At 40.9% G+C, this 23,317-nt stretch overlaps 1 non-coding gene across 1 annotated transcript; it reads right to left on the reverse strand.

Moving 5' to 3' along the window:
- Positions 1 to 18,809: 18,809 nt before the first annotated feature.
- On the reverse strand, positions 18,810 to 18,916 carry LOC126796532 (small nucleolar RNA R71). Its single transcript, XR_007672376.1, has one exon. It is a non-coding gene; the product is annotated as a small nucleolar RNA R71 (small nucleolar RNA).
- Positions 18,917 to 23,317: the final 4,401 nt, after the last annotated feature.

The raw sequence follows: 23,317 nt of genomic DNA on the forward strand, positions 1-23,317 counted from the left end.
CAAGCTTACTTAGAGAAGGCAGCAGGGAGGATGAAGAAATGGGCAGATCAAGGCCGGCAACCTAGAGCCTTCCAGGAAGGGGACATGGTGCTTGTCAAGCTTCTCCCTGAACAGCTCAGATTCCTCCGTTCCAAAGATAAGCGATTGTTCAGGAAATATGAAGGCCCACTTCCTGTCATCTCAAAAGTAGGGAAGTGTTCATACAAGATCGCCATACCACGCCAGCAGTACTTGGTGAAGTGGAAGGGGTTTGGAGATGAAGAAGTAAGCTGGGAGAATGTGGAGGCACTGAAGAAGTTCAAGCAGAAGATTGAAGACTTCAAGTCCAAGGCAGTCGTCGAGAGCGCCGACAGCTTTAGTGGGGGAGGATGTTAGGGGCCGCACTTGTAAGGCCGCAAGCAACCTTGTCCAAGGTCATGAGTCATGCCTATGGCCGGTTGCTTGCGTGCTAGTGGCAGTATTGTAATTTATATTTTCTGTAATTTCCTTTTTTAAGTTGGCTCATGGTGGGAAGGTTCCATGTTTCCCCCTGCCAAGTCTAGTTTTGCAAAATATGCTATTATAGGGAGGGGTTCCTAGGCGGCGACGGTTGGCCTATGGAACTAGTATAGGTAAGCACATGTACTTGCGCCTCCCTTAACGTCTTACCATCAATAAAGAGAGGAATTATTCAATTATCTGCGCCCCGTGAGATCATTCTTGTTGCCTATTAAATTGTTCATGAGATTGCCCAACAACTATATAAACTGTGTTCTTGCTTGCCGCTAACACTATACTAATATCGTGTGCTTTCCATTGTCCCTTGCAAGGTACTCACTTGGCTTACTTGTTACTCGTTCATCGATTAGCAAGTGCCGCACGGTCCGCCTTCTACTCTACAAAAGTCGGCCCGTGACACCCAGCAAGGCAGCAATGGGTTGCAGAAACTATATATTATAGCGCTAAGGACAAATGATTATAATTGTTCATTTGTTCTAAACGTCTAATCCTCTATGGAGTCGCCTAACATTATACCCACTCACTAGAGGTGGGCTAAATAAGATGTTACATCTCCCCTTCTTTCTACAATCTAATTTAATTATTTCTTTCAATTTTTAATTACAAATTTTAATTAAAATTTATTCTTCTAAATTTGACTATTGTCATTTCGTCTTTTCTCTCGGTTATTTTTAAAATATCGAGATTTGTTCATTGATAAAGAAAAAAAATCATGAACTGAGTGTCACTTATGAGAGAATGTTAAATTGTTAATTATAGATTGAGAACGTGATGACAAGCTTTAAGGTTTCATGGTATGAATGGTGTGTAGTTGCTTCTTAAGCAATATCTAATATGTGTTATTAAGTAATTACATTAGCTTCTTAAGTATAGTTTTGAGAATGGAAAGGTATAAGGTTCTAAATCAACTGCCTTCTTCTCTACAAATGTTCCTAGCCTTACAAAGGTACACGTCTCGAGATTGCATCAACAAGTAGTTTATTTTGTCCCCCAACCTTGCTAGAGACTGGTACTCGTTCCCTTTTCCGAATGGAAACCCGCTGAAGCTGCTCTGCCACTTCTGAAGGCTCTCAGGTGGCTGAGCTGATGAAATTGCTTGCTAAGGAACTGGGGTTTCTTGGTGCAGCTCTGGTGCAGCTCGGACCGAATGATGGAGGTAGCAATCTCTTCTTCTGTGAGTGTGACATCCATCCAATCTCTATCATATAAGAATAAGAGTTCAAATAAAAGTGAAATGAGGATCTCAATTGATTAAAATTACGCAAGAGAAAACCAAATGCAAATAGACTGGCGCCATTAAGCATAATTCAATCCTGAAATCCCCAGAATCCCTGAGATCCACCTCACAAATAGCTGTACTTAAGAAATTGATTTTGCTTCCTCCCACGATCTGAAATTTGGTGATTTTAACAACATGGTAAGAGCCTCTCTGGACAAGATAAAAGACCAAGTTACCCAAATAAACCATATATGCTGATCACTTCTCCAGCTCCAGCCTATACCATGTGGAAAATCAAACATTAATGATGATCCTATCGAATAACTGATATCCCCTTCTTCATTTTGGTTGCTCGTAATAGAGAATGCCACAAAATCCATGTTGGATGTGGACAAGGCATAGATAATCTGGTTCACAACCACAGCCCTTCTTTGGAAATAACAATACGTATTCCCAACTTAGACTGGACACCACTTATTTTTAATAACATCATAAGCCCAGAGCACATCATGATCATAGGAGTTACCCTTACGCCCAAGTATACTTAACAGTACGATTCCATCACAAACGGCATAACCCTGTATCTCTGTAGCACCATATTCCTCTGAATATGGAAAAGAGCTCAGTTTCTGCCAAGACTCAGTGATACAGTTATACTGCTCGAAAGACGGCTCTGGTATATCAAATGAGCAATATGGATCTGGAAGAGAGTAAATTTTCCCATATGCCGACTCATGAGTTCCAAACCATTTGGGAGCTGGGGGATTCATTGATGTCAACTTCCTCGTCTTGATATCGAAAATATGTGCATTGCATTTGGGGAAACGCACATCCTTGTCAAAGAAAATCCGGACCACCATCTGGCAAAATATATAACTTGGCACCCAACATACAAAATGTCCACATTCCCTCCCCCAAATCCTCCAAATCCTCAGCAGTAAATCGTGATACAGTTTCAACTACTGGTTCCTTTACCTTGTCCATCTAATTTTACTTCCAATAATGCACAATAGCGGGGGTCCTCCCGGTAAGTGACCACTAGAAAGACAGACCTTGTTTCTTCCAGCTTCAGCATCTTCATATACTCTGTAAGAAATTGATGCGGATGATAGAACAAGGTTTAGGGACAAACTAGAATTAACTAGCAAGATAACACGGCAAGCACAAGAGTTTCTACTCTAAAAAATTTAGGTTATCTTATTGACGACTTAACAACTTATATAGGCATTGAAATAAACCTATTCATACTACAATTCTAATCTGAATTAACACTAGGAATCCTAATAGGAATATGAGTAAATTTAGTGTTGTTGGAGAGTGAAGCACAGGAGTAAAGACGGCCCACTCTAAAACTAAATCTTGAGAAAAATATGAAACAGAATTAAGTAACTCCCGTTCAATCAACTGCCGGATAAGAACAGAATCAAGTATATAACTAGTTGTACGGATATACTTAACCTCAGCGAGCAAAATATGTTTCATGATCGACAAGCATATCGGAATAATATTGTTTTGATGAACGAAAAACAACAGGTATTATATCATTCATGTTGAAACAGGAACATTCATATACAGATATACAGATTGACGCAAAAAAAAAAGAAAAAGGGATCGAGCAGATTCTCAAATTCTAAGGCGACGAGCGGCCCAGCGATGCAGATGAGTTCGGGGCGTTTGGAAACGCACGTTGCAACCACCATTTCCTTATGGAACAGCCCTTATCCAATTACTCTCTACACCCAGCAATCTCTCTCTGCACCCATCTGGATGTCAGTCAATTGCAAAATAAAACTTTCATTAAGGCTTTCTACAAAATAATCCATGTAGCACTAAATGACAATCTCCCATGCATATACTGAATTTGAGTTATTTGACATTACTAACACAAGATTTTCAGATTTTAATTAGATTCAGAGCTAGTGCTTTAAGGCCAATAATCAATTCATCATTTCACATGAATTGAAATTAGATCAAACAAACTGAAACAACACAAATCTCCTCCGATACCTGGAACTTCACACAATAACCAAGAATTTAAAAAGCATCCCCTAACTAAATTATATCCTCGATCATTTCCTCAACCCTATTTACAACACAACTACATGAACTAATGAACATGATTGAGAAAGGGACTCTCAGTAGAAAACATATACCGTAGGATGACAAGCAAAGATCCTCCTGACTTTTCAGAAAGCACAAGTTCGCCGACCTTCCACTGAGGGCGATCAGCGGCAGCCTTAGAGGCTTTGCCAGCTCCTTTCTTCCTGCTAGGCGCCACCACACAAAACGTACCCACAAGAGCATCTCCAAATCAATGAGTTGGTCGCACTTTGAATTTGGTCACTAAGATATTCCAACTCAGGTAGCCGTCGTTGCTATCCTGTATTCCTGTTTTTACTTTCGTTTATTTCTTGGCTAAATTTTAAGAACAGTACATGACATTTTCCCCACTAATAATTAAAGTTACTTTACTTTTAAAACTATCATAAAAGTACATAACCTATCATATAAGTACATAAACTACATAATTCGAAGTTCAAAGAGCCTTTAGTCCTCATACTACTTCTATGACATTGTTGGCATAGACTTATGCCCAGCAATAATCAACGTGACTATTAACACACTTAGGCTCAAAAGTAACCCAACCCTGCAGAACAGGCAGAAAGCGAGCCACACCAGCTGTATAACGAGCCTCCCCACGGCTCGAACCGACAACAAATGCGCCCTCACACGCATCTCAAAGGGAGCTCCTGAAAACACTTCAACTTGACTTAGTCCCACATCGGAGGATGAGTGAATGATCTACCTCAACTCAACCATAAAATGTCATGACCCTGAAATTTCAAGTGTTAAACTCGAAAATCGAAGCCATTAAAAACTCTAAAACAATCTCAATAAATCGAAATCATCATATAGTCACAGCGTATCGTATCTGAGTTCATAGTACATCTCAGTCAATTTGATTATTACAAAACCAATTTATAATTCAACATTATATCAAATGGAAATGTAAAATCCTCTCAATCCTTACCACAAAATAGAAATAAAGAAATTTCGAAATCTTTAGAGTAGCCCTCCAATTCTGCTAATCCACACCTGCAGAACTATCTTCTACACCATCGAATAGGTGCATTGGGATTGTAAACACAAACCCGGTAAACTTTGCAGCTCGTATGAGTAAAACAACAATATAACACGTATAGTAATACAAGAGAAAAATACTAAAAATATTTAATTATAAATGCACTCATGAGTCACAAGAAGGCCCATCTGGATGTCCAATAATATCTGAAAATATAAGTGCTCATGAGAAATTAGGCAACTCATCTGTTGACCCGAATACAGTTATAATACGAGTACTCATTCGTTACCTCTCATGCACTACGCCGTCGGGCATTGGGCAACCCATATGTTACCCAATATCCAAAAAATATGGGTACTCATAAGCAGGTAACTCATATGTTACTCCTCATGCAGTACACATGCAGACAGACTAGAGCTTTAACTGAATCGTAACTGTCGCCCGACCAAGGCTAGGTTCCGACATGCCAACACGTCCGAAGACAGGTCCAAAGACAGAAAAGAGTTTTAACATAACTCAAATTAAAATCACGTACAATACATTCCTCACATGTTATTGTACAAAAAGACAAGCGATTCATGCTCAAATAAAATAAAATATTGGTGTTATAAATAAACTCATTTGGAAATATGAATATGACAGTATATAGTATAGCAACATATATATATTTATATATATGTATTGTATTTACCATGTATACACATACACAACCCACTAAACTATATACATATTATAGTTCGGTCTTTTAAACAAAATGTAAATATTGAGTCACAACCAAGGGTAAACTCGTCATAGTGAGATTTACTCACCTTATTTTTCTGGATGTAATTTCCACAATACCGAAAGCAAATCTTTCACTTGTTTAGTCGATCACCTAGATTGAATAAGAAGTGATTAGAAACGTTACGTAAAACCTCAAACGCCGAATCTGTACCACTATTACATATCAGCAATTTACGGTGTTTACGTAATTACTATTCATAAATATATTGTTTACGTATTACTGTTCATATACGTCCTGTTTACGTATTACAGTTTCAGTAAATACTAATCACTGATTTTACTATTTCAGAAAATTACTTTTATAATTACCGTACGTAATTTACTTTTACAATTACTTCTCAAAAATTACTTTTATAATTTACCGTACATAAATTACTTTTTACATTTAATGTACGAAAATTACTTTTTACAAAAAAAATTACTGTTTGGAAAACATTGTTCACGCGCCACCTCCGGCAGCCGCGCGTTGCGCTCACGCGCCACTTACAGTCGCAGCGCGTGGAGCTCACGCGCCGTCCAAACCGGCGTGCGTGGCTTGCCCACCGCCACCCAAAACTCTTCATTTTCTTTCCATCTTCCCTTCCACGGCCTAATGCCGCCTCTAGCCCCTCTCACTCTCCCTCACGTGCCGCCTAGGGCAGCGGTACACACTCTCCCTCCTTCTCCTACGATTCTCCACAAATCTTCCAAAACTTCACACAATCACTCATAGCATTCAATTTAAAGCATTTTCGTACCTATGTGGAGCCTTAGAACTGCCGTGAGTCGCCTTAGGAGCTCGAGATGCATACTGGGTTGATTTTCGGGTAGGATGTGATGCGGCTTGATTCGAGTCCCAAATCAATTGTAGAAGGCGTATGAGGGTGAGAAGCGGTGGAGAGAGATGATCGCCGAGTTCTTTTGTCGCCGGAGGTGAAGTTTGGACGGTGGCGAAGCGCAGGAGCTTCCAGTCGGCGATTGAGCTTCGTTGCGGCGAGCGGCGGCGTGATGCGTCCATGGGTGGCAACTGGAGACCGTGCGGTTCCTTTGAGGCAGGCGGTGAGGGCCACGAGGCCGGAGTCGTGGACATCGCCGGAGGCGATTTGAGAGGGAGAAGGGTCAGGGAGAGAGAGAGAGAGAGAGAGAGACGGCTGTGGGGTGAGAGGGGGAGAGAAATGAGGGTTTCTGTTTTTAGAAACCCTAGTTTCAAAAAATTTCCTTTTATACTTTTTCTAAAATCGGAAACTAACTTCTATCGCTAATAACTTTCACATACGATGTCCGATTAGAAGGCGTGATGAGTCTACGAAATCGTATCGACGAGCTCTACAACTTTCGTGAAGGAAGTTTTCGGAAACGAGCGACAGAGTACAAGTCGACTCCTGCGTCGCGGATACGTAACGTTTTTCCAATTTAAATTCTGAAGAAGGTTCCGTTTTCGATTAGATATCGTCGTCAAGTGAAAAATGTGATTTATTAAATTTTCCAAGTTTAATAGTTTATAAGAATTCATACAATTTGAACCTCAAAATCGGGTTATTACTATCTATCTGACTTCAGCATCAGAGAGTTGAAGACCACGCCGCCGTGGTCTCCACTCGGAGTGTATTACCATAATGCAGTATACTAAATAAACATTAGTGTCGTCTGTGGGAAGCGAGACAAAACGTTCCCGTGATACACATGCAACATCTCGCTAACAACTGCATTTCGAAATGAGCACCCCAAACTCTGTACTACCTATTCTGGCCGATGGTAACGTGGAGGACATCACAGACCTTAGCTTAAACCATCCCCTACCCTCCACAAACGATCTCATAATTCTCACCCACACCCCCGGGACTGTTGCGAGCACTATCGCGACGCCCGACCCCGTGGCCGCTGCAAGGTTAGCAAACATGGCAAATGACCTTGCTGAGTGTCAGTAGCGAGAGGCAATCGAGCGCGAGAAGGCTGCAGCTTTGTAGGTTGAACTTGACAAGATGCGAGCGCAATTAGCAAGGGCTGAACATAGTCGACAGCAAGAGGAGTCACAGCGCGAAGGCAGCGCTCAATCAAAAAATGCGAGAACAAGTTAATCTGAGCGTTAGCGTAACCCTCTCCGAGCTTGCCAGGAAACGGCCTCCATCCCCCAAGCGCATTCGTAACTACAAGGAATGGAGTTTGAGCGTCACTTCCCGCTCACGACCCCACACTGCTGGTAATAGTATGAACCCCATGCTAGGCTTAATATTACAGCGACTGACTGCTATAGAGGAGCGGGACGCCAATCCACGTTGCCAACCAGTATTTGCGGCCAGGCCAGGTCCCTTTACCTCGCGCATCATGAACACTGTGCACCCACCACAGTCAAAGAGCCCGAAGATAACGCCGTACACGGGTGAGGGTGACCTGTTCCGGCACATCGACAATTTCAAGAAAGTCACTGCGTGTAGGGAATTCGATGATGCCAGACTCTACCACCTGTTCAGAGAAAATTGGATGGGGACGCCATGAATTGATTTTTTCGAGCAGCCAGCAAATTCCATGGACTCGTTCGCACAGTTAACTACGGCGTTCCTTAACCGGTTCATCCTCATGGCTGGCGTAACGCCCACCGCGGACGGTTTGTTCCAGGTGAAGCAAGAAAGTTGAGAGACTCTGGGTGCCTTTAACATGCGATGGTAGACAGCCGCATTCAAATGCGGAAATGCCGCAACCTCAACAAAACTCTGGCTGCATCAAGGAGGGAATGCGATCCGATAATTTAATGTTGCACATTAACATGGACCCACGGATCCGTGACGCCACTTATGATGAAATCATGATGGAAGCGGTACAGTATGCCCAAGAAGAGTATGTAACATACGGGAAAAGCAAACGCCGATCTCGTCGGATAAGAGTAATGCGACGCAGTCATTCGTACCTCTAGGCATTATTCCCATACAACGCGAGCTTTTCCCTGGCAATGAGGACCGTAACAAAGGAACGAAAATAGAGTGCCAACAATCGAATGGCCACGACGGGAGTAATCATGATCGACATGGAGGCTCGGATAAACACAGGAGACCGGGCGGCGAGCGCCGCGACAACATAGACTTTCAACAACTTAACGTGACGGGTCGGACACCGCCGAGAGAAGAAACCCTAGAGGACCTCTTCCACAAACAAAAGGAGATGATGAGAAAGCCAGGGAGGCTACAATACCCTCAAGTCGAGGTAGATACTGGTAGGTGGTGCAAGTTCCATAAGAATAGGAACCATAACACGAATAATTACATAACCCTCCGCGCAATGAGAGCCAACGGTGATACAAGAGATAGGGCGGTGCATCCAAGAGTAGAGCAGAACGTGGTGGCGGCGGTTGAGAACATGCGCCGCATCAACGTAATTAAGGACAGAGCCCAAATGACGAGCATGTCCAACCGTACGAAAAAGCGCTTCGCCCGTAACCATCACCCGAGACAAGTGTGCGCCATGACTGTACGCATTGGAACTGCGCCATCCATAGTCTGCGTCAAAGCTGAGTTCATCGTAGTCGATGCCTACAGTTCTTACAACGGGATCATCAGTCGACCTACCCTCAACTGAATGCGAACCTTCATCGCGAAATACTTGATGCTCATCAAGTTCCCAACCCCGAGCGGAACAGGGCATGAAAGATCAAAATCTGTGGCGAAGATCAAGACACCGGTGAATCTCGAATCTTCCTTGAACAGCATCGCACCCTTCCCACACCACCCAGGGCGAAAGATCAACATCGACGCTACCCTTAGCCCCATTGTAGAAAGGGATCTAATCAACTTCTTGGGAGGGAGCACGGAAGTATTTGCATGGCATACAAGGATATGTCTGGCATCTTGTCCGACATCATCATGCACAAACTACACATCAAACCTTCTGCATATCCAATCAAATAGAAGCACCGCAGCTTTCATTACGAAAAAAGTATCGTAATATGGTAGGAGGTCGACAAGTTGAAGGGCATGAAATTCATTAGGGAGGTCCAGTACCCAAAGTGGATTTCAATGAAAAATGATGGATGTGTGTGGATTACAAGATTGTGAACAAGGCATGTCCTAAAGATAACTTCCCCTACCCAGAATTGACCAACTCATTGACGCAACATCAGGTCATGAGTTGCTAAGCATGATGGACGCCTACTCGGGGCACAACTAGATACACATGAATCATGTGGATCAAAAAGTTACGACCTTCGTTACAGACATAGACCTTTATTGCTACAATGTCATGCCCTTTGGGTTAAAGAATGCATGGCTACATACGTACGCTGTGTTACACAAATGTTTGGTAAGCACATCGTCAATGAAATTGAAGTCTATGTAGACGATATGTTGGCCAAAAGGGTCAAAGCTGAGGACCATGTGGCCAACCTCATAACCATTTTCAACGTGCTTAAAAAGTACAAGATGCGGCTGAATCCAGAAAAGTGTTTTTTCGGCGTAACGACAAGCAAGTTCCTGAGCTACATCGTTAGCCAACACGACGTAGAAGCAAACCTGGAAAAAGTGCGGGCCATTATGGACATGGCACAGCCAGTGCTTAAGAAGGATGTGGAGGCCCTTTAGGGGAGACTTGTTGCATTATCACGATTTATCTCAAGGCTGATTGACAAATGTGAACCGTTCTTCAAACTATTAAAGCAATCCAAGAGAAAATTGATTGAGTGAACACCTGACTACCATGAAGCTTTTCAGGGGCTAAAATACTAGCTCGTCACAGTGCCATTATTGGCAACCTCGCAGCCAGGTGAACCACTGTACCTTTACCTCGCAGTATCGACAACCGCGGTTATTAGTGCACTAGTCCGCTAGGACAGAACAAAAGAACTGCCAGTCTTCTACGCCGGTAGGGCCATGAACGGTCCAAAGACAAGATACCTGCTACTGGAACAGTTAGCATTCGCACTCATCATTGCAGCTAGCCGGCTGCGCTATTACTATTAAGCTCACAGTATCCACGTGCTTACAAACCAGCCTCTCAAACAAGTAATGCAGAATCCCGAACACTCGGGGAGACTCAACAAGTGGGTTATCGAGCTGACAGAATTTGACATCAAGTACAAGCCACGAACCGTAATAAAGGGTCAGGTCGTAGCTGATTTTATTGCAGAGATGATTCCCCGAGATATGACCGGTACAGTTAATTCTGGTACAGCACCGAGCGGTGTCATGGCAAACACCACAGTTTTCCCATTGAGCTTACATGTGGACGGTTCCAGCTGTGCCAAGTCTAGCGGTGCATGCATCATTCTTAGCGGACCGGGGGGGGACTAAAGCTGGAGTATGCTCTTCAGTTCAATTTTGTTTCCTCTAATAACGTGGCGAAGTACGAGGCACTGATTGCAGGACTACAGTTGGCCCTCAACACTAGCGCAACGGGTATCAACGTATTCAGTGACTCCCAGTTGGTAATCAATCAAGTCACCGGGTCTTTCACCGCCAAAGACGAGCAATTAGCAGCTTACTTAACATACGTCATGGCGCTATTGAAACAGTTCGAATTTTATCACATCACCCAGATCCCGAGGGCAAGTAATGCAAGGGTGGACTCCTTAGCAAGGCTTGCCATGGTGCAGCCATATCAGTGCAATAAAGATACCAGGGTCGAAGTGCTCCACCATCTTTCCATCTCCAAGACCTTACATGAGATATGCTAGATAAAAGAATAACATGGTTCACAGTGGCGATTGCGGTAATCACTAGGGCACTCGCGCACTAGCTGGAACGACAATGTGGACAGGCTATTACTGGCCCACACTTGCCACTGGCGCAGATGAGTTAGCAAGATGTTGCCACAAATGTCAAATACATAGACCTATACCGTGACAATCCTCAGAACCACTATCATACAGAAACAGCCCATGGATCAACTGCCTCTGGGACATGGATTTGATCGGCCCACTTCCCATCGGAAAATGGCAGTTCAAGTGGGTCATCGTGGGTATCGACTATCACTCCAAGTGAATTGAAGCTGCACCCTTAGCCGCAATAACAACTGAGAAGGTCCAACATTTCTTACAGCGCAATATCTTTCACCGCCATGGTACGCCGGAGTCCATCATCACAAACAATGACACGTAGTTCAATAATGACCTCTTAATCACGTGGTGCACATCAAGGGGCACTACACTCAATAATGTCACGCACCCCAAAACTGATGGGCAAGTGGAGGCACTAACAAACTAATCAAATGTCTCCTAAGGAAGAAGTTAGATGATGCAAAGGGGCTTTGGCACGAGAAGCTTGACGAAGTATTGTGGGTAATCTGAACCACGCCAACAGAGGACATGTGAGAGACACCCTACAAGGGTTTGTTTGGTTGATCACCAAGAAATCGTCGTATTCCCAATGGTAAATACATACCTTGTTTGAGAACATCCTTTATGCGGGTCAGAGAGATAACCGGCATCAGCAAAACCAATTAAAACATTATTTGGGGTTGATGAATAGGGAAATGTGACACAGCCGTGGGGAACGGCATTGCCGGCAGTAACATTGTTGTGGGGGGTCAGCAAAGGTGCCGAGTGGCGGTGCCATGTCTGGCATCGACAGTGGTCATGCCGTCGGTGGCGTCATCATCGGATCCTCCAAGGTCTGAACGTCTCTCTTTTTCGTAGGGATAGAATAAACCCATGTCAATGGTTCCTTTCAAGTATTGAAATACATTCTTGATACCATTCCAATGACGTTGTGTAGGTAATGAGCTAAATCTAGCTAACAAGTTCACAGCAAATGCTATATATGGTTTAGTGCATTGAGCTAAGTACATAAAGCTCCAATGACACTGAAGTATGGTACCTCAGGTCCCAATACTTGTTCGTCATCATGCTTTTGATGGAATGGATCTTTCTTTATATCCAAGCTTCGACCAATCATAGTAGGGTGACCGTGGTCCATATTAAATCGTCTGAGCATCTTTTGAACGTATGCAGACTAGTGGATTAGAATTCCACTAACTCTATGTTCGAGTTCTAGAACCAAACAAAATCGAGTTTTCCCAAGATCTTTCATCTCAAACTCGGATTTCAGACATTTGGCAGTCTCTTTGCAATACCTAAGATTTTTATTCTCGTTTAACAGACACATTAGGACTAATTAATCGACATTTGTCGAATAACGTAGTTTAATACGTTGATATTAAACTACACGCCGTCATAAGTGTTTTCGATGCTCAAATTTATTTCTACTGACTTTACAAATTATTTTCATTTGTTCTAAACTATTTTACCTAAATTCATTTTACATCACTTAACGATAGTGGTCGATTTAATATTGTCGTTTTTCAACCGTTGGATCAATTCGTAACAATTGGTTCTAGGCTTTAGAAAAATCCCAACTCATCTCTTCTTGGAAAAATGGCCCGAGCCCAGGATTAGGCCCAAATTCTTCTTCCATTTACTCTCTCTCTCTCTCTCTCTCTCTCTCTCTCTCTCTCTCTCTCCATTCGGCGATTCCACCTCATACAATCACAATACGGCATTCTCCTTTTGAATCTCTACTCCCAGATACGCATTAATTATCACTTAATCCAAATTCTTAGCCTCATCGGAAAACTGCCCAAGCTTCCATGGATTCCAATAACTCTCATAATTCTGACGAGCTTATCAGACTTTTGTTGGTATAGCCAACTCCTATATCTCTTTCTTGGTTCACTTATACCTTGAAAACATGTGATTCAATTATTCCAAGCCTAAACTAATTTCTTTTTCTTCATGCCGTATCGCCACCACTCCTCCGACATAGATATTTGGGGATTCCAACTAGTAGTCAAGGCTCAGCCCATTCCTTGTGATCTCTTTGGGTAAGCCAATCTCTATTTCAAATTCCCAATTCAATTAAACCTCCATTCTCTGTATTCGTTTTTGCTGATGAACCCACTTTTCTAGCAAACCCATTCTTTCAGTCCTTGACGTTTTGACGACCAAGGAAGATTCAAGAATGCGAATTTCAAGGCAGTAGCAGTAGCTTGGACTAAAGACTTGATTAGCTTGGAGTAAAGACTTGATTTCAAGGCAGTAGCAGTAGCTTGGAGAAGTGTAGCAGTTTGGAATATGGAAGTAGCAACTCATATTTCATTCTAGGAATTCAATGGGGTAAAGACTCGATTCTTTTAGCTTATATTTGGAATCTTTGTTTGTTGGATTAATTTGGAAGTACTAGAACAATTGCATGTCGTTTTGGTGTTGATCGGAGTTGAAATTGGAGGCCGGAAACGTAGTCAGAGAGATAAGGTGAAAATTTGAGTTTTTACTGTTACAGTTTTACTGATGTATGAAATTACCTTTCTACCCCTGACAAAAAGATACCATTTCACTGTTAACTTTTATTGTTTTACAGTTAATCTTAGTTACCTTTTCCTTTTACTATTTTACTAAGTGGTTTTTATGATTTTACTTTGAACTCAAGGTAACTTAGTGAAAATATCATTTCAACTTGGGAAGGAATACTAATCGCTAGTTCTGATTTCCATCGGGTTCGGAAATCGAGAACTCTTTAACTTAGATGTGTCAGTAATTAAATAAATTGTCGATGTGTTTCTAAGCGTCTTTAATAACCTTAAAGCATGTTTAGTATCGTTCGACGACTAAAGTTAGACTGTTTTTAGGTTATCCGAGAATTAGTCGATAAAAGGTCAAATAAGGTCAACATAGTTGATTCCTGGTCAAACCAGGAAAGACTTAGTCAACAAAAAGTCAAACCTTCACTTTCCTGGTCAAACTAGGAAAGAAGATGGACTAATTGATTTTCATACAAAACATGTTATGTCTGCTTCTTTGAATTTATGAAAGCATTGAGTCATTTGTGTTGTTAGGAGCAAAACGTGTTCATCATAAGATGAGAGTTTTAATCAGATTGAAATTTCTCAATTATGGAAATTATTGGCATAACGGTATTATCAGGGAGGTTATCAAGTTACAGTTGGAGATAGAAATGGCCTTTCTTTCAGCTAGAATTGTGTTTTATTTTTGATAATACTACAAAGCCAAGTCAACTACAGATAGTGGAAATATTGGATTTGTTTTCTTAAGACGTGGATTTTTATAACATTGGTAGTAAAAAGGTGGATGTTGATTTGGATTCGTTAAGAGCTGCATGTATAATGATTTACTTGTTTTTGGCCATTCCTTCAATATGACTATGTTTGGCTTTTGTTGTAGCAAATAAGAAAAGCCTAGGGACTGTATTGTTTACAATAAGTACTCATTAGCAGAATGGACATTAGAGTACTTGTGAATTGTTTCTGCACAAGTTTGATTCTCAATAATTGTTATGAATTCTGATAAACCAGGTTCTTTTGAGTGTTGGACCATGGTTAAAGATTAACTAGATTATAGGTTGTTATGAGTGTGGCCTGAAAGTACTTTTACAAGCTCTTTTATACATTGTTTTGCTGCAGAAGTCGTGAAAGCTTGACCTTGTTTCTTTTATCGAAGTACCGCACGACTCTAGTGTGAAACTTTGTGGGTTCTCCAGAGTAAGTGACATGGGTTATGCATCAGTCCTATAATCATTTTCAAAATTGAAGAAATTCGAAGTGAATAATGCCTTCCTTTTGTCAGATTGCTGAATATGCCTTTCTTCCCTGGATTGCACTGGCTTGGTATCAGGAATACTCGACTAAATAGTAAACGATGTCCAGTCCTCAGTGAAATTGGTCATGAAAAACCATTGGCTGTGAAATTAGTTATCTATTAATGAGAAGATTCATTGTACAGATTTATATTCAAATAGTTGTATTGAATCAATATCATAAATTAACTAATTGTACTTACTGATCCCAATATGTATGTGTTTATTTCAAATGTCACATAATAATCATAATGTCATTTTTAAGTTTTAAAAAGTTAAGGAAAAATGATACATAAATTATACACTTCAATACGTTATATCACCAAACAACTCGTATAAATTTTTTAAAATGTCTAATTTGGTCATTTCATAAATTAAAACTTTAAAAGTATAAGCCAATTTAAGTTTACCAAACGCTTTCACTGCTTCTGGTACTAACAACCACTTATAAAAGCTAGTTTAATAAATACTTAGATATTTTACTTATCAACCACTTATTGTTTTTTTTAATCAGCATAAGTGATAGGAGCACAAAGTGTGACGTTCTTAATGTGATTATGTCCTATTCTTACTCTTTGTTACCTCTTATATAGTATATTTTAGTGTCTTTTGTATGAATAAGTGTCTAGGCATAGCTTATAGTAATTATGAGTGAATTGATGATGAAATCGTGCTAAGTGTTAAGAATCCTTGTTGAGATATGATTCCTTGTTCGAGTAGGATTCATCCTTTTGTATTTCTTTGTTTCTAATGTACTTATTCTTATTAGGAAATACCAATCCATGTTGGAGAAGGAAAGCAATCCTAGTTCCACAAGGAAAGAGAAAAAGATACACTTAAAAGCCCAATCCATGCAAGAATGAAAATGCTGTCAAGATTTGTAGTCCAACTTCGACGGGCTCCCCTGGATAGCTCCGATTGTGTTAGAAGACGTACCTTATATGAATAGAAAGCTATGTGAGTCTAGTTTCTGTAGGATTTGGAATCAAATTAATATCTTATTCCTACAGGGAGATATGACTGAATCATTGCTCGGAGGTCCAGTGAGTTCGGCGGAATTATCTCAGCCATTGATTTGCTTTTGATCCAAGGGCTATGAGGGAAACTTGGGACTTTGTTCCTCCTGTATATAGAGCACAAATATGTATCAGAATGTCCATAAATCCCTGCACCAAAGAATGTCAAAGAAGGCATGCCGCAAATTAAAGGAGAAGAGACAAGAAAGTCAAAGAAGGCATGCAGCAAATTTAATAAGGAGAGGTAAGAAAAATTAAACATGGCTGCAACAATTAAGACTTTTGCTTCCTCCCTAATTCAAAGGAAGAAATTTGTGCAAAAGAAATCAACATTAAAGGAGGAAAAAGATATGCAATTAATGCAAAAGATATGCAATCCTTATAGAAATCAGAATTTTGACACTGTAGATCATCCAACTTTGACGAGCTCCCCTGGACAGTTCAGAATGATTGAGAAAGTGCATGATATATGGATGAAAATCCACGAACGTCTAGTTGAAATTGCCAGTTGGAATCATCTCAATATCTATTTTCTAGAGAAAGTTATGGCCACAACAAGGGACAAAGGTCAGATCTGCGATTTGTCTATGAAATAGCTATTTGATTCAATTTATATAAATATTCGAATTTATGTTTCAGTTTTATGGATTTTCTGTTTTTGGTTTCTGCCGTGTACTATGTATGAACAATTTCGATTCCTAAGTGTTATGTATGCGATTGTAGCATGATATTTAGGTTGTTGGATTAAAGACTTATGCTATGAACATGTTTATTCTTTTCTATATGATTTTCGAAATTGCATGATTGGGGGTTAAGTATGTGACATACTTGATGAATTCGATATGCATGGCTTTGGGATTGTATGGTAAGATGAACATGTTAGATTTCAATGAAGTCGAGTGGCAAGAATTGAATGTGTTAAGTGTCTATGCATATAGGTTACTGATTTGGAACTTAAATTGCATGATCCAACCTTAGTTGTTCATGAGCTAATCTCGGCATGACTCTAAAAAGGAGACATAGGACTTGTTTCGATTTCTCTATGTGAATTGTTTTGGTGATTGTTTATGTGTTGGTTGGTTGATCACATGTATATATTAGTTTAGGTTTTATTTTCTGTTTTTATATCTCAATCCGAACCTATATCAAACCTTTTAAACTCTTATGAATTCGTTGTTAAATGTTTGTGATTCTTTACCCTGGTTGGATCCCCGGTTTGTGAACGATACCCTCTTACTTTATACTACTAACGATGCTTACAGGGTTAATATTGATCTCGAGTAATCGATCCGATCAAATGGCGCCGTTGCCGGGGATCCATCATTATGGATCCCAATCATTTAATTTCGAATTTACTGTTCATATTGTAAATTTGTATATTATTTTCTTACTTTGTTCTAACATACAGTAATTTTATCTTAGGTTGTTATTTTTTATGATTGAATGAATGATTGTTGTAGGTTGTAAATCGAACGTAATAGGTAAAGTTCCTTTTGTTAATATTAGCCTCAACCCCTCATGTTTTCTTCCAAAGTTTTTGCATGAGGTTGAGGGCGGCTTGTATTAACACTTGGAGAATTGTCTAACACCCAAGTTTAAGTCCAGCTGAGTAAGGGGCACGCTCTCTTATTACTCTGGTACATGGGACCAAAATTGGATCTCAGAGAACTACTGACTGACATACATCTCGGTGATGGAGTCGATAAGGAGTTCGCTCTCCGTAGTTCAACAAATGAGTCCTACCATGTTCACTATCTCTGATTGAGCTACAAGGCCTTCTGAAACAAAGACTTGATGTTGTGTCTAGGCATCCATACTTAGGTCGCACGTCCACCTTGGTTTACAACGTAGAATCAATCGATCGTTCAATCATTGAAATGGCAAAAAGAACTTGTGAATTGTATGAACTTTTGTAAACGTAAAGAACTAACTCTTTGTAAACTTGACAATATAGTGCCGTGCCCTTCCCCATAAGTGTGCGTGTGAATGACTAAAGGAAGGCACGATTTATATGTGTTCATTGTGTATTCTTCAATGCTAACTCTTTAACTTTAGTGTCACATGTACTATGCATGTCCGAAATATCTAAGAGAAAACAAAAGCTCAAGGATCGAATTCAAGCACTTAGATATTTAAACAACTCTTTCACAAGTGGACCTTTAGATTTCGAAACATCTCCAAGCAATTCAATCTTAAACTCTTCACCTAGATCAGAAGAAGAGGAGGATCTTACCTTCCCCTTCATCTTCAATTCCAAACTCGACACAATTGCGGACCGTGACATAATTCATGTTAGTGCTCCAATGGCACTCAAGAATGCATTCATTCCCACCACCCCTAAATCACCTTCATGCATTGCTTTCACTCCACCTGATGAAGCTAACTTCTCCATCCTGGTTCAATTGCTTGGGCAGCTGCCTAAGTACTCTTGCTCTTCATTGGAAGACCCTAATGTTCACCATTGGGAGTTCTTGGACATTTGCAAGCTCCAATCAATTCATCATCTTACTCAAGAAGGCTTGAGGTTGCTTTTGTTTCCATTTACCCTTAAGGATGATGCTAAGCGTTGGTTGTACTCTTTGCCTGCAGGAATAATCACCACATGGGACGAAATGACTAGGAGGTTCTTGAAACAATTCTTCCCTGCTCAACTCACGAAAAGACTTAGGAGGGAAATTCAAAACTTCACTCAAAAGGATGGTGATTCACTCTATGAGGCATGGGAGGAATTTCAGGAACTACAAAGGAAGTGTCCTCACCATGGTATTTCATTGGATGACTTGGTGCAATTCTTCTATGAAAGACTCAACACCACCAATAAGAGCATGGTGGACTCGGCATGTGGCTGCACATTCATGAACAAGACCAGTCAAGAAGCCTACACCTTGATTGATGACTTGGCTGACAACAATCGCCAATTTAGTTCTAAGGAGAAGAGAGGAAGCAAGAGCCGTGGGGTGTATGATGTTGATGCAAGAAATCAGATGGCTACTTTAGAAAGAAAGTTTGACGTTCTAGTCAAGGCATTCAATGGTTCGAGCATCAACAATCAAGCATGTGGCATTTGTTCACTCAAAGATCACATAACCGAAACTTGTCCAAATGGTGCAATGACTGAAGAAGAGTTGAACTTCATGGGGCAACAAAGGCCTAGGTACGATCCATACTCGAACACATACAACCCTGGACTTAGAGATCATCCAAATTTTCGTTGGAACAACAATTCTCAACCATCCAATGCTCAAGGTCAAGGACCTCATCCTTCAGGTTTGTTTGTGAGGCCTCAGGTACCTCAATGTTCTGTTCCCTTTAACTCTAACGTTCATTGTTCAAATAATGCATCTGCACCTAACTATGATGAACTTTTGAAGTCCCTTGCTCAAGGGCAACAAAATTTAAACTCTGCTACTCAAGCTTTAGTTACAGGTCAACAAGCTCATTCTAAAGACATAACCGAGCTTAAGAAGCAGATGGGACAAATGATCGACTTCATGGGCAAGATTCATGAAGGAGGTAAGTTGCCGAGCCAAACTGAGCCAAATCCTAACGTGAAGGCCATGATGACAAGAAGTGGGAGGATCTTGGATGCTCAATTGCAGCAAAACAAGAAGGCCGTGCCTTCTAAAGGAAAAGAGGCCGAGAGTTTCAATGCTAATGACATAGAGAAAGACTTTGCCTCCTCTAAAGCTAATGATGTCGTGCCTCTTCCCACAAGTGATCATGACGCGCATGACAAAGGTAAGGATCCTAACTCTAGTGGTTTAGTTTCAACTAATGCTCTTCCTCGTGTTCCCTTCCCCAATAGATTTGCAAAGCAAAAGAAGAATGACTCTGATCAAGTCATGCTCGACATTTTCAAAAAGGTGGAAGTGAATATGCCTCTTATTGAATGCATACAACAGAATCCTAGGTATGCTAAGTTTTTGAAAAAATTGTGCACTAATAAGAGGATGACTCGAGAGAAGGAGGTTGTCACAATGAGTGAGATGGTTTCTGCCGTGCTCCAACGGAAGCTACCACCAAAGCTTAAGGATCCAGGGAGTTTTTCTATCCCTTGTACAATCAGAAACATGACATTTGAAAAGATAATGTTAGACTTAGGTGCATCGATCAATGTAATGCCTTACTATATTTATGAGGATCTAGGTCTAGGTGATTTGAAACAAGATAATGTTGTGATTCGATTGGCAGATTGTTCCAACAAATTCCCTTTGGTCTATGGTGAAGATGTTCTTGTGCAGGTTTCGAGCTTGATATTCCCTGCGGACTTCTATGTCCTTGACATGGAGCCAACTGAAGGAGATGACAAGGAGGTCCCTATTCTGTTGGGGCGTCCCTTTATGAGGACTGCAAGAACGAAAATTGATGTGTTTAGTGGATCACTCACCTTTGAGTTCGACGGTGAAGTGATTAGCTTCAACATCTTTGAAGCTATGAGGTATCCCCTTTCGGAATTAAGTGATTGTTTTTCAGTTGACATTCTTGATTCCCTTGCAGATAACTATCTAGATACCTTGGCACATGACGAGTTGACACTCACCATTGCCCAAGGGGCCGGATTTGCAAGTGATGGCTCCAACATTTCTGAGTTGGAAGCCAATGATGCCGTGCCATCATTTATACTAGAGAATGTGGCCTCTCTGGAGGTTTCGCCACGTGAGGTAAGTTATGTCTCTCCTAGTCCAATTCTCTTAACTACTAACTAGAATCTTCCTTCTGTGGTGCAAGCCCCAAAGCTTGATCTTAAAGTTCTTCCGGACCACTTGAAGTATGCATTTTTGGGAGATGAGGATACATTGCCCGTGATCATTTCATCTGCACTCAACGAGGAACAAGAGGAGAGATTGATTGAAGTGTTAAAGAAACACAAGATGGCAATAGGATGGACCCTAGCCGACATCAAAGGAATCAGCCCTACCATGTGTGTGCACCGAATTTTGCTTGAAGATGGTGCCAAACCAACCAAGGAATGTCAAAGACGCTTTCACCCACCAATGATGCAAGTTGTAAAGGATGAAATCACTAAGTTGCACGATTGTGGCGTGATCTACCCCATCTCGGATAGTAGGTGGATCTCTCCCATTCAAGTTGTGCCAAAGAAGTCAGGAATCACGGTGGTAAAGAACAAAGAGAACGAGTTGGTGCCTCAAAGGACAGTGACCGGTTATAGAGTGTGTATCGACTATAGGAAGCTCAATGCTACAACAAGGAAGGACCATATGCCATTGTCATTCATTGATCAAATGCTTGAGAGGTTAGCTGGTCATTCTTTCTATTGTTTCCTTGATGGATATAGTGGATACAATCAAATTAGTGTTGCGGAAGAAGATCAAGAAAAGACTACGTTCACATGCCCTTTTGGTACGTTTGCTTATCGTCGCATGCCTTTTGGTTTATGCAACGCTCCAGGTACGTTTCAACGCTGCATGTATCACATTTTCTCTGAGTATATTGGTTCTAAAATTGAAGTTTTCATGGATGATTTTTCTGTTTATGGTGAAAATTTTGAAACATGCCTAGAGAATGTTAAACTTGTGCTTAAACGTTGTGAAGAAACTAACTTGGTTTTGAATTGGGAGAAATGTCATTTCATGGTCACACAGGGCATTGTCTTAGGCCATATTGTTTCATCTAGAGGAATTGAGGTTGATAAATCTAAAATAGATCTTGTGCGTTACTTACCCCTCCCCACAAGTGTGAGGGATGTTCGATCTTTTCTTGGACATGCAGGTTTCTATCGTAGGTTTATCAAGGACTTTTCCAAGATTGCGAGACCAATGAGTTCATTGCTTCAAAAGGACGTTTCCTTTCACTTTGATGATGATTGCATGCATGCAATTGAGACTTTGAAGAAGCTCTTAACTTCGGCACCTATCATGGCACCACCGGATTAGTCCTTGCCATTTGAGTTGATGTGTGACGCCTCCGACTATGCAGTTGGAGCCGTGCTAGGGCAGAGGAGGGACAAGCAGCCCTACGCCATCTATTATGCCACACGAACACTCAATAATGCTCAACAAAACTACACCACAACTGAAAAAGAACTTCTTGCTGTGATCTTTGCTCTAGATAAGTTTCGTTCTTACTTCAATCCAAAGTTATTGTTTACACTGACCATGCAGCTTTGAAGTATTTAATGACGAAGAAGGATGCCAAACCAAGATTGATTCTATGGATTCTCTTACTCCAAGAGTTCGATCTCGAGATCAAGGAGAAGAAGGGCAGTGACAATGTTGTGGCGGATCACTTGAGTCGTTTGGTGAGAGATGCCGAGCCCTTGGTTATCCAAGAGAGCTTTCCGGATGAGTAACTCTTTCGAGTTGAGGTAAGTGAGCCATGGTATGCAGATATTGTCAATTATCTTGTTTCTAAGCAATTTCCGGATACTTTATCGCATACTCAAAAGAATAGACTCAAGGCTTTAGCTAAGTATTATGTTTGGGATGAACCATATTTGTGGAAACATTGTGTTGATCAAATCATTAGGTGGTGTGTCCCTGAATCTGAACATCATTCTATACTTACTTTTTTCCATTCTGAATCTTGTGGAGAACATTTTGGTTCACGTAGGACTGTTCTAAAGGTGTTAGAATGTGGTTTCTTTTGGCCTACGATTTTTAACGATGCATATCATTTTTGCATGACTTGTGATAGATGCCAACGCATGGGAAACTTAGGATCTAGAGATCAAATGCCTATGACACCGATTATATATGTTGAAATATTTGATTGTTGGGGTATTGATTTCATGGGACCTTTTCCTAGCTCTAATGGTTTCTTGTACATACTCGTTTGTGTTGATTATGTTTCGAAATGGGTGGAAGCAAAAGCCACCCGGACTAATGATTCTCGAGTTGTTGCAGATTTCCTTCGTTCTAACATTTTCTCTAGGTTTGGTATGCCGAGAGGTATCATTAGTGATGGAGGATCTCACTTTTGCAACCGGACCATTGAGGCATTGTTGAAGAATTATGGAATCAAGCATAAGGTTGCTACGCCTTATCACCCCCAAACAAGTGGACAAGTGGAGCTATCTAATCGTGAGATCAAGAGAATTTTGGAGAAGTCTGTTGGACCATCACGCAAGGATTGGTCTCAACGATTGGATGATGCTCTTTGGGCCTATAGGACAGCATATAAGACTCCTCTTGGCATGTCACCATTTCGA

This window comes from Argentina anserina, chromosome 5, assembly GCF_933775445.1.
Source record: "Argentina anserina chromosome 5, drPotAnse1.1, whole genome shotgun sequence".
In the NCBI taxonomy this organism is placed as follows: domain Eukaryota; kingdom Viridiplantae; phylum Streptophyta; class Magnoliopsida; order Rosales; family Rosaceae; genus Argentina; species Argentina anserina.